Genomic DNA, 7514 nt, shown 5'->3' on the forward strand with positions numbered 1-7514 from the left:
ATATATAAGACACATTTTATATTTCCATCATTTCAAACAATTGGGTCAGTATAAAACGGGCAGTACAACCAATTATATAATACTAACTGAGCAAAACTTTAAAAAAACATCATTTCATTCCTAACTGGTTTGGCTCAGTAGATAAAGCATCGGCCTGCAGACTGAAGGGTCCTTGGCTCAATTCCTGTCAAGGGCACATACCCAGATTGCAGGCTCAATCCCCAGAAGGCAACCGATCAATGTTTCTCTCTCTCCCTCTCCCTTCCTCTCTGAAATTAATAATAAAAATAATTTAAGAAAACATCATTTCAGGAAATCTCTGAAAGTTATAGGTATGACAAGTACCACTGATAGAACAAGTAAAGTTTAATGATAAAAGGGGTCCAGCCTCCAGATAGTATATGATTCCATTTGTACAGAATGTCCAGAATAGGCAAATCCACACAGGCAGAAAGTAGATTAGTGGCTGCCTAGGGCTTGGAGTAAGGGGGAAATGGAGAGTGACCACAAATGGGTTTCTTATTGGAGTGACAAAAATGTCTAAAATTGATTGTGGTGATGGTGGCACAACTCTGTAAATATACTAAAAACCACTGAATTGTGTACTTTAAACAGTGAATTGTATGCTATGTGAATTTTATCTGAAAGCTGCTACAGTGGGTGAGCAGCTTGATGCACGTCAGCTCAGGTTTAGAAGGTCCCACCAAATCCCCTGCTCCAGCCAAGAACCCGTTATCAATAACCCCAACCTACATCAATATCCGGCCCTAACCGGTTTGGCTCAGTGGATAGAGTGTTGGCCTGTGGTCTGAAAGGTCTCAGGTTTGATTCCAGTCAAGGGCCTGTACCTTGGTTGCGGGCACATCCCCAATAGGAGGTGTGTAGGAGGCAGCTGGTCGATGTTTCTCTCTCATCGATGTTTCTAACTTTCTCTCCCTCTCCCTTCCTTTCTGTAAAAAATCAATAAAATATATATTTTTAAAATAACCTGAAATGAACAACCCACAATCTTGGCCAGTATGAGATGGTGTTATTTTAATTTGGGGTGTAGAAAAATTACTGTAACCCTAGAAAACTGTCAACATTAATATTACTTATAAGAATAAATATGGAGTTAATGAAAGAGAAATTAAATCCATGGTTTAAATTAGATTTAAATGTGTCTCTAGCCTTTGTGATTATTTTATTTTCATGTTTCTGTCTGCTTTTTGGTGTAGTAGAATGTGTGAAATGTTCAAAGAATCAGTTTTTTGGGGGGACTTATAATTATAACTTGGATTGTTTATGGGAATTTAAGTTATGTAGTGATCAATACGACGGATTCCCCAACATTCATTCCACTTTGGGACAATTCTGAAAAGCCAACTGGCAGTCCCATTCTCCTTGCCGGTGATTGGTTTAGAAATGGGCCGTGCCACAGCGCTGGCCAATGAGATGTGAGTAAAAGTCCAGAGTGGGGCTTCTGGGAGAGATTTCCACAGCCCCCAAAAAAGAGAAATAAGAGTCCCACTTCCTCCTCTGAATTGTTGTGTCTTCCTATGATAAGACTGCAGCAGCCACAGTGCTACCAGCCTGAGGGTACTGCCAATCATGGGGAAGGGCGGGACCAAGAGAGGCAGCGAGCAGTGCAGCTGGAGCCGGCACCCTGCGCCCACAGTCCCACCACAGGGCTTGGGGATATGTGAGATCATACATTTCCTTACTGTTGAAGCCATTTGAGTTAGGGCTTTCTGTTATTTTCACCCAAAAGAAATATAATTTGTAATCAGGATGTAAATATAAAATGTCGTTTAAGAAATTTTTTTTAAAGTTTTATTAGGCATTTACATTTGATCATCTGAGCATCAGTTATACTGGAAGTTGTAGACCGATTTCCTCTGCACACACAGAAGCCCCCTGGATTTTTTTTTTTTTAATCCTCATCCAAGGATATTTTTTTCATTGATTTTAGAGAGAGAGGAAGAGAGAGGGAAAGACAGAGAGAAATATTGATTTGAGAGAAACACATCAATTGGTTGCCCTGACTGGGGAGAAGCCTACAACCAAGGTACGTGCTCTTGACCAGAATCAAACCTGGGACCCTTGTTCCGCAGGCTGACGCTCTATCCACTGAGCCAAACTGGCTAGGGCAAGCCCCGGGGATTTTAAAGAACCTAGAAACATGCAGAGAATTTCAGAGAGAGTGAACCCCTTGCTCCCCATATAAGAACCTACTGGTAACATGACCCATGTCTTCAACTGTGGCATTAAATATAAACTCAGGGAAGGCATATCTGCAGGAATCACAAACACCGATGTGTGTTGTTTCAGGTGGAAGGAGGGAGGTTAGAGAGCCCGAAGAGACACATCCTGGCAGCTGTGCTATCAGTGACCACAGGGGAGGGACTTCACAGGCTTAGAGCCCCCAGTTCAAAGGCCATCAGGGCCCAGGCAGGTAAACTGAGTGGGGCAGAGGGAGTAGGAAGTGGGGGTCCCACCCACAAGGAGCATCCTCCGCTCAGACCGATGTTACTGTAAGAAAATGCAACTTCAGTGTTGTCAGATCTTCCCCTTTCAAGGAAAGCCTAACACCTGGATCATGTGAGTCTATTAATCAAGTTTTAGATTAGGGCAACCAATTCAAGTAAAAAAAAAACCAAACATCCGCTCAGACCCAGATGTAAGAAAATGCAACTTCAGTGTTGCCAGATCTTCCCTTTCAAGGAAAGCCTGACACCTGGATCATGTGAGTCTATTAACCAAGTTTTAGATTAGGGCAACCAATTCAAGTAAAAAAACCAAACAAACAAACAAAAGAAAACAGGCAACTATAGGACGCCATTGTACCCTCAGCCCATAGGCTCAGAGCACATCCATAGAGTGGGGACATGAGAAAGGTGAGAATCTGCCTGTGTGCCAGGCAGGGCAAACATACTCCTCCCACAGGAGCCTCTGAGACCCTCGCATTCTGCACCACACAGCTGAAGATTCGTGATTCGTAATGATCGCCCAGCAAGGCGGATTAGCTGCCAGGTGCACCTGCACAGTTGAATGATAGCTGTTGCACGGGGCTGGCTAGTGTCGTCTGCTTAAAAGACGGAAGCCGACACACAATTTTCAGTTCAATCCTTGCCAGAACCAATTTGCTATCAGGTTAGCTAGCTATGTGATCAGTTCTATTAAATTTCTTTGCTGTGTTGCTAGGCTTTATACATTAGGATCAGTCATTTAGTTGCAACTGAAAAAAATAAGAGAGAGAGACTGCTAGTCCAAACGAAACATGAGTCTCAAGCGGGTCTTGTCACACCTCTCGCAGCTTCCCGGCACAGCCAGCACTGGTAGCCCTGTCTGTAGTAGTCACACAAGAAATATTCCCTCTTCCTCCCTCCCCCCACCCCCGCCCCGGCCTGGTCTTTTGAAGATAAAAGTAAACCCAAGGCCTGTGAATGTGTCTGACTCATAGAAAAATCTGCTCATTTCCATGGGTCTATTTGTGTGTTACAGTATTTTAAAATAAGTGCTATGACACATTGTAGCAGGAGGAACTTAGGTGAGATGTGGAGAACACTGTCCTGACTAACAGATTGTGAAACATTAGAGCAGGTTGCCAATGGGGAAGTGGAGGCTCCATCTCTGCAGGATTTGTCCGCAGGGTAAACACCTGACTCTCCTGGTTGATGCTATCACTGGTGAGGTGGGAAGCTGGTATTTGTGCCATGTGCCTGCTCCAGGCAGACAGAGCTTTTTTATTTTAAGATTTCTTTCTTTAAAAAAAAAAGATAGATAGATAGATAGATAGATAGATAGATTTTCGGGGGTGGGGGAAGAGAGGAAGGGAGAGAGAGAATTATTGATGTGTTGTTCCACTTATACTTAGATTTGGCTCAGTGGATAGAGCGTTGGCCTGCGGACTGAAAAGTCCCAGGTTCAATTCTGGTCAAGGGCATGTACCTGGGTTGTGGGCACATCCCCGGTAGGAGATGTGCAGGAGGCAGCTGATTGATGTTTCTAACTCTCCATCTCTCTCCCTTCCTCTCTGTAAAAAATCAATAAAATATATTTTTAAAAATGTTGTTTTATTGATTTGTTTTTGAGAGAGAGGAAGAGAGAAAGGGAGAGGGAGAGAGGGAGAGAGAAACATCGATTAGCTGCCTCTTACATATCCCCTACTGGGGATCGAGCCCACAACTGGTGCATGTGCCCTGACCAGAATCTAACCTGGGACCTCTTGGTACCTGGGGTGATGTTCAACCAACTGAGCCACAGTGACCAGGGCCAGATCTTCAGTCTTACTAAGAGCTGCCATTTACAAAGAGGCAGCCTGCTCACTGTCCTATGTCCTTTATTTTATCAATTCTCATAGAAACCCAGTCACGTCGATTATCCCCATGTTACAGATGAGGAAACTGAACCTCACAGAGATGAAATAAGCTCACGCTCGCCCTGTTAATAAATGACAGTGAGGGCTGGAACTCGCCTCTGGGTGGCTCTCTATGGGGCCCTGCTGCTGCAGGTCCCTGGGCAGAGCGCCCGTGGCTACTTGTGGGGAAGAGACCAAAGGGCAGGCTCAGGGAAGGGGACACTATCCCCAAAGAGTGGCGAGAGCATTGCTGAGGCGACAGTGGAAACCAGTGGCAGGAAGAGAGGTAAGATGTCCACCTGGAAACGACTGAGACACCAAAGGGTCAGACCTGGAAGTCAAGGGATATCCTCCAGAAAGGAGCTTGCCCCCACGCCCAGTCCAGGAAGTGCAGCTGGTGAACAGGGAGTTCCTTTTCAGCCACACTCAGCTCTGCTGCGGAGCCTGCCGAGCACCAGGCTGGATGCCGCTGACGGCCCGCTCAGATTTTCCTTCGGTGCCTCCTGACTTGCCAACATGCACTTAGAGATTCTCATTTCCCCCCCAGCAATTGTCTTCGAGGTACAGGGGCTGAAACAGTTTCCAACAATGATTCTGCAGCTTATTTAAGTGCATACTATGTCCTTGTTCAGATACCTGTGATCAGGGACCTTTCCTTCTCTAAGAAAGTGTCCCTGTGTTTTTACCCTGCTAGGGCCCAGTCCCAGGAATAGAATCATTGCTACAATTTAAGAGGAGGCAGGTTGAAACTGCCAGGTCCCTGCAGCCTCGGTATTCTGTGTGTTAAGCCACAGCGCCTTTCCTGCTTAACACTGTGGCTGAGAAGAGTTAGTGCCTCTACGGCAGTACAGCCCAAAGCAGCTCCCATCAGCTCTGGAGTGGGGCCACCTATAGACGCGGCGAGCCGGGCCCTTCATGCTCTCCTGTAAGAGCTTGTTTCCCAGACTCCTGGATGGCCCCCGTAGCTCGAGGCTCCATGTTCAAATAGGAAATCTAAAGAAATGAACACAGCCCTAACCGGTTTGGCTCAGTGGATAGAGCGTCAGTCTGTGGACTAAAAGGTCCCAGGTTCGATTCCGGTCAAGGGCATGTACCTTGACCGCGGGCACATCCCCAGTAGAAGATGTGTAGGAGGCAACTGATCTATCCTTCTCCCTTCCTCTCTGTAAAAAAATCAATAAAATACACTTAAAAAAAAAAAAAGAAAGAAATGAACACAACCCCACAGACAAGAGCAGATTCCCTGGCTGGGCTTCCCGCTGTTCAAGTTCTTTTCATTAAACTCAAAACTTCCTGGAAGCTCAGGCCTCAGGGAGGGAGCCCCACACCAACCCTGATGGTCAGTGCCTTTGGGAAACCGTTTCATTCAGTCTGCACCCCTAATAGTGAGGGCAGGAAGAGGAACGTTAACCAGAAATTAAATAAGCACATAAATAATAAACAAACCGGAAGGACTTTTCTCTGAATGGCCTAGGTTGGCTAGGTCAACAAATCAATCAATGCAAGGACACATCTTCCTGAATAATGTACCTCCCCCCACACCTATGAAAAGAGGGAGAGCTGACTTACCTATGCCCACAGTGAAAGGTCCTTCCCCTCCCCCCTCACCCCCCATCCCCACTCACTCTCATGCCATGTGCTGCCCTCACAGCTGCACCCCAGGGTCCTGGGTAGAACAAGTCTCCTGGGCCCCAGCAAATTCAAGCATCAAGTGCTCCAGGCCAGTGAGGGCAACAGAATTTAGCGAGAGTTACTGACAAAGTGGATCTCAAGCTCATCAGGCTTTGAACTGCGGTGCCCCTCCGGCCTTGAGGCACACTGCAGTTCAAAGCCTGGTTCTGGGACTGCTGCCAGCCACCTTGCTGCTCCTTGAACCGAGACTGGCCCGGCTGGCGTGGCTCCGTGGTTGAGCGTCAACCTATGAACCAGGAGGTCACAGTTCAATTCCCAGTCAGGGTACATGCCAGGGGCTGCAGTTTCGATCCCCAGTGGGAGGCATGAAGGAGGTGGCCAATGATTCTCTCTCATCATTGATGCTTCTCTCTCTCTCTCCCTCTCCCATCGTCTCTAAAATCAATATATTTTTTAGAAAAGGAAAAAGAAAATGAACCAAGTCTGAAGGTGACAAGACAAAAGGCAGAGCTGAGAGAAGGGGAGGTACAGAGTCCTGGCGATATTATTTGAGCTTTGAATTCACCCATGCCTGAAGCCATCTTTGCCCCTACCTAGACTTTTCACTTGAATAAACCAATAAGTGCCCTTTTGTCAAAAGCCAATTTGGTTTGGGTTTTCTGTCAACTCAAAACCACAAGAATGATGAAAGAAACTTTAACTTTGAGAGGTAGCTATTTTCATCTCTGTTTTGCTTAAGAAAAACTGAAGCTCAGAGAGGTAAAAGAAACATACTAAGCTGTAGCAGATCAGGTCCTGACATCAACTGGCAGACTGTCCCTTGCCCCACAACTGCCTCCCTCGGGCACAGAACCCCGAGGAAAGCACATGACCTCACGCTGAAAGGTTAGCCAGGCTTCAGCGGAACGCCGTGGAGCTGGACTTGGAAAGACAGGTTGGGTTTGGCCTGCAGTGTTGGCAAAGGTGTTACAGCTAAAGGGAGCATCATATTCAAAGTCCTAGGTATGAGAAAGCTCAGGGGGTACAGAGACAATAGCAAGGGCTTTGGTTTGTTAAAAGTATTGGTGTAGCCCTGGCCAGTTTTGCTCAGTGGATAGAGCATCAGCCTGTGGACTGAACGGTCCCAGGTTCAATTCTAGTCAAGGGCACATGCCGTGGTTGCAGGCTCGATCCCCAGTTGGGGGCCTGCAGGAGGCAGCCAATCAATTATTCTCTCTCAACATTAATGTTTCTATCTTTCTCTCCCTCTCCCTTCCTCTCTGGAATCAATAAATTCATAATATGTAGGTTGTAGTGTGAAAATTAATGATGTATTGGTATATAACAGGAAACAGAGTTAAAAAAAATTTAGGATCAGAACTTGAACTTTATCCTGAGGGTCAGATATTCCCAAACTATACTGTATTAAAATTGGCTTCCCGCTGGGTGGTAAAAAAAAAAAAAAAAAAAAATTGGCTTCCGTTGACTGAAACTCAGTTTTGGCTGCTTAGTTGTAGTAGATCTTAGGGATCTGGTTTATTGGCCAAGGAAAGGGACTCAAAAG

At 46.0% G+C, this 7514-nt stretch overlaps 1 pseudogene; it reads left to right on the plus strand.

Moving 5' to 3' along the window:
* The first annotated feature begins 4855 nt into the window (after positions 1-4855).
* Positions 4856-7514, plus strand: part of LOC102759380 — a 7947-nt pseudogene continuing 5288 nt past the window's right edge.

This window comes from Myotis davidii, unplaced genomic scaffold (genome assembly GCF_000327345.1).
Source record: "Myotis davidii unplaced genomic scaffold, ASM32734v1 scaffold118, whole genome shotgun sequence".
In the NCBI taxonomy this organism is placed as follows: domain Eukaryota; kingdom Metazoa; phylum Chordata; class Mammalia; order Chiroptera; family Vespertilionidae; genus Myotis; species Myotis davidii.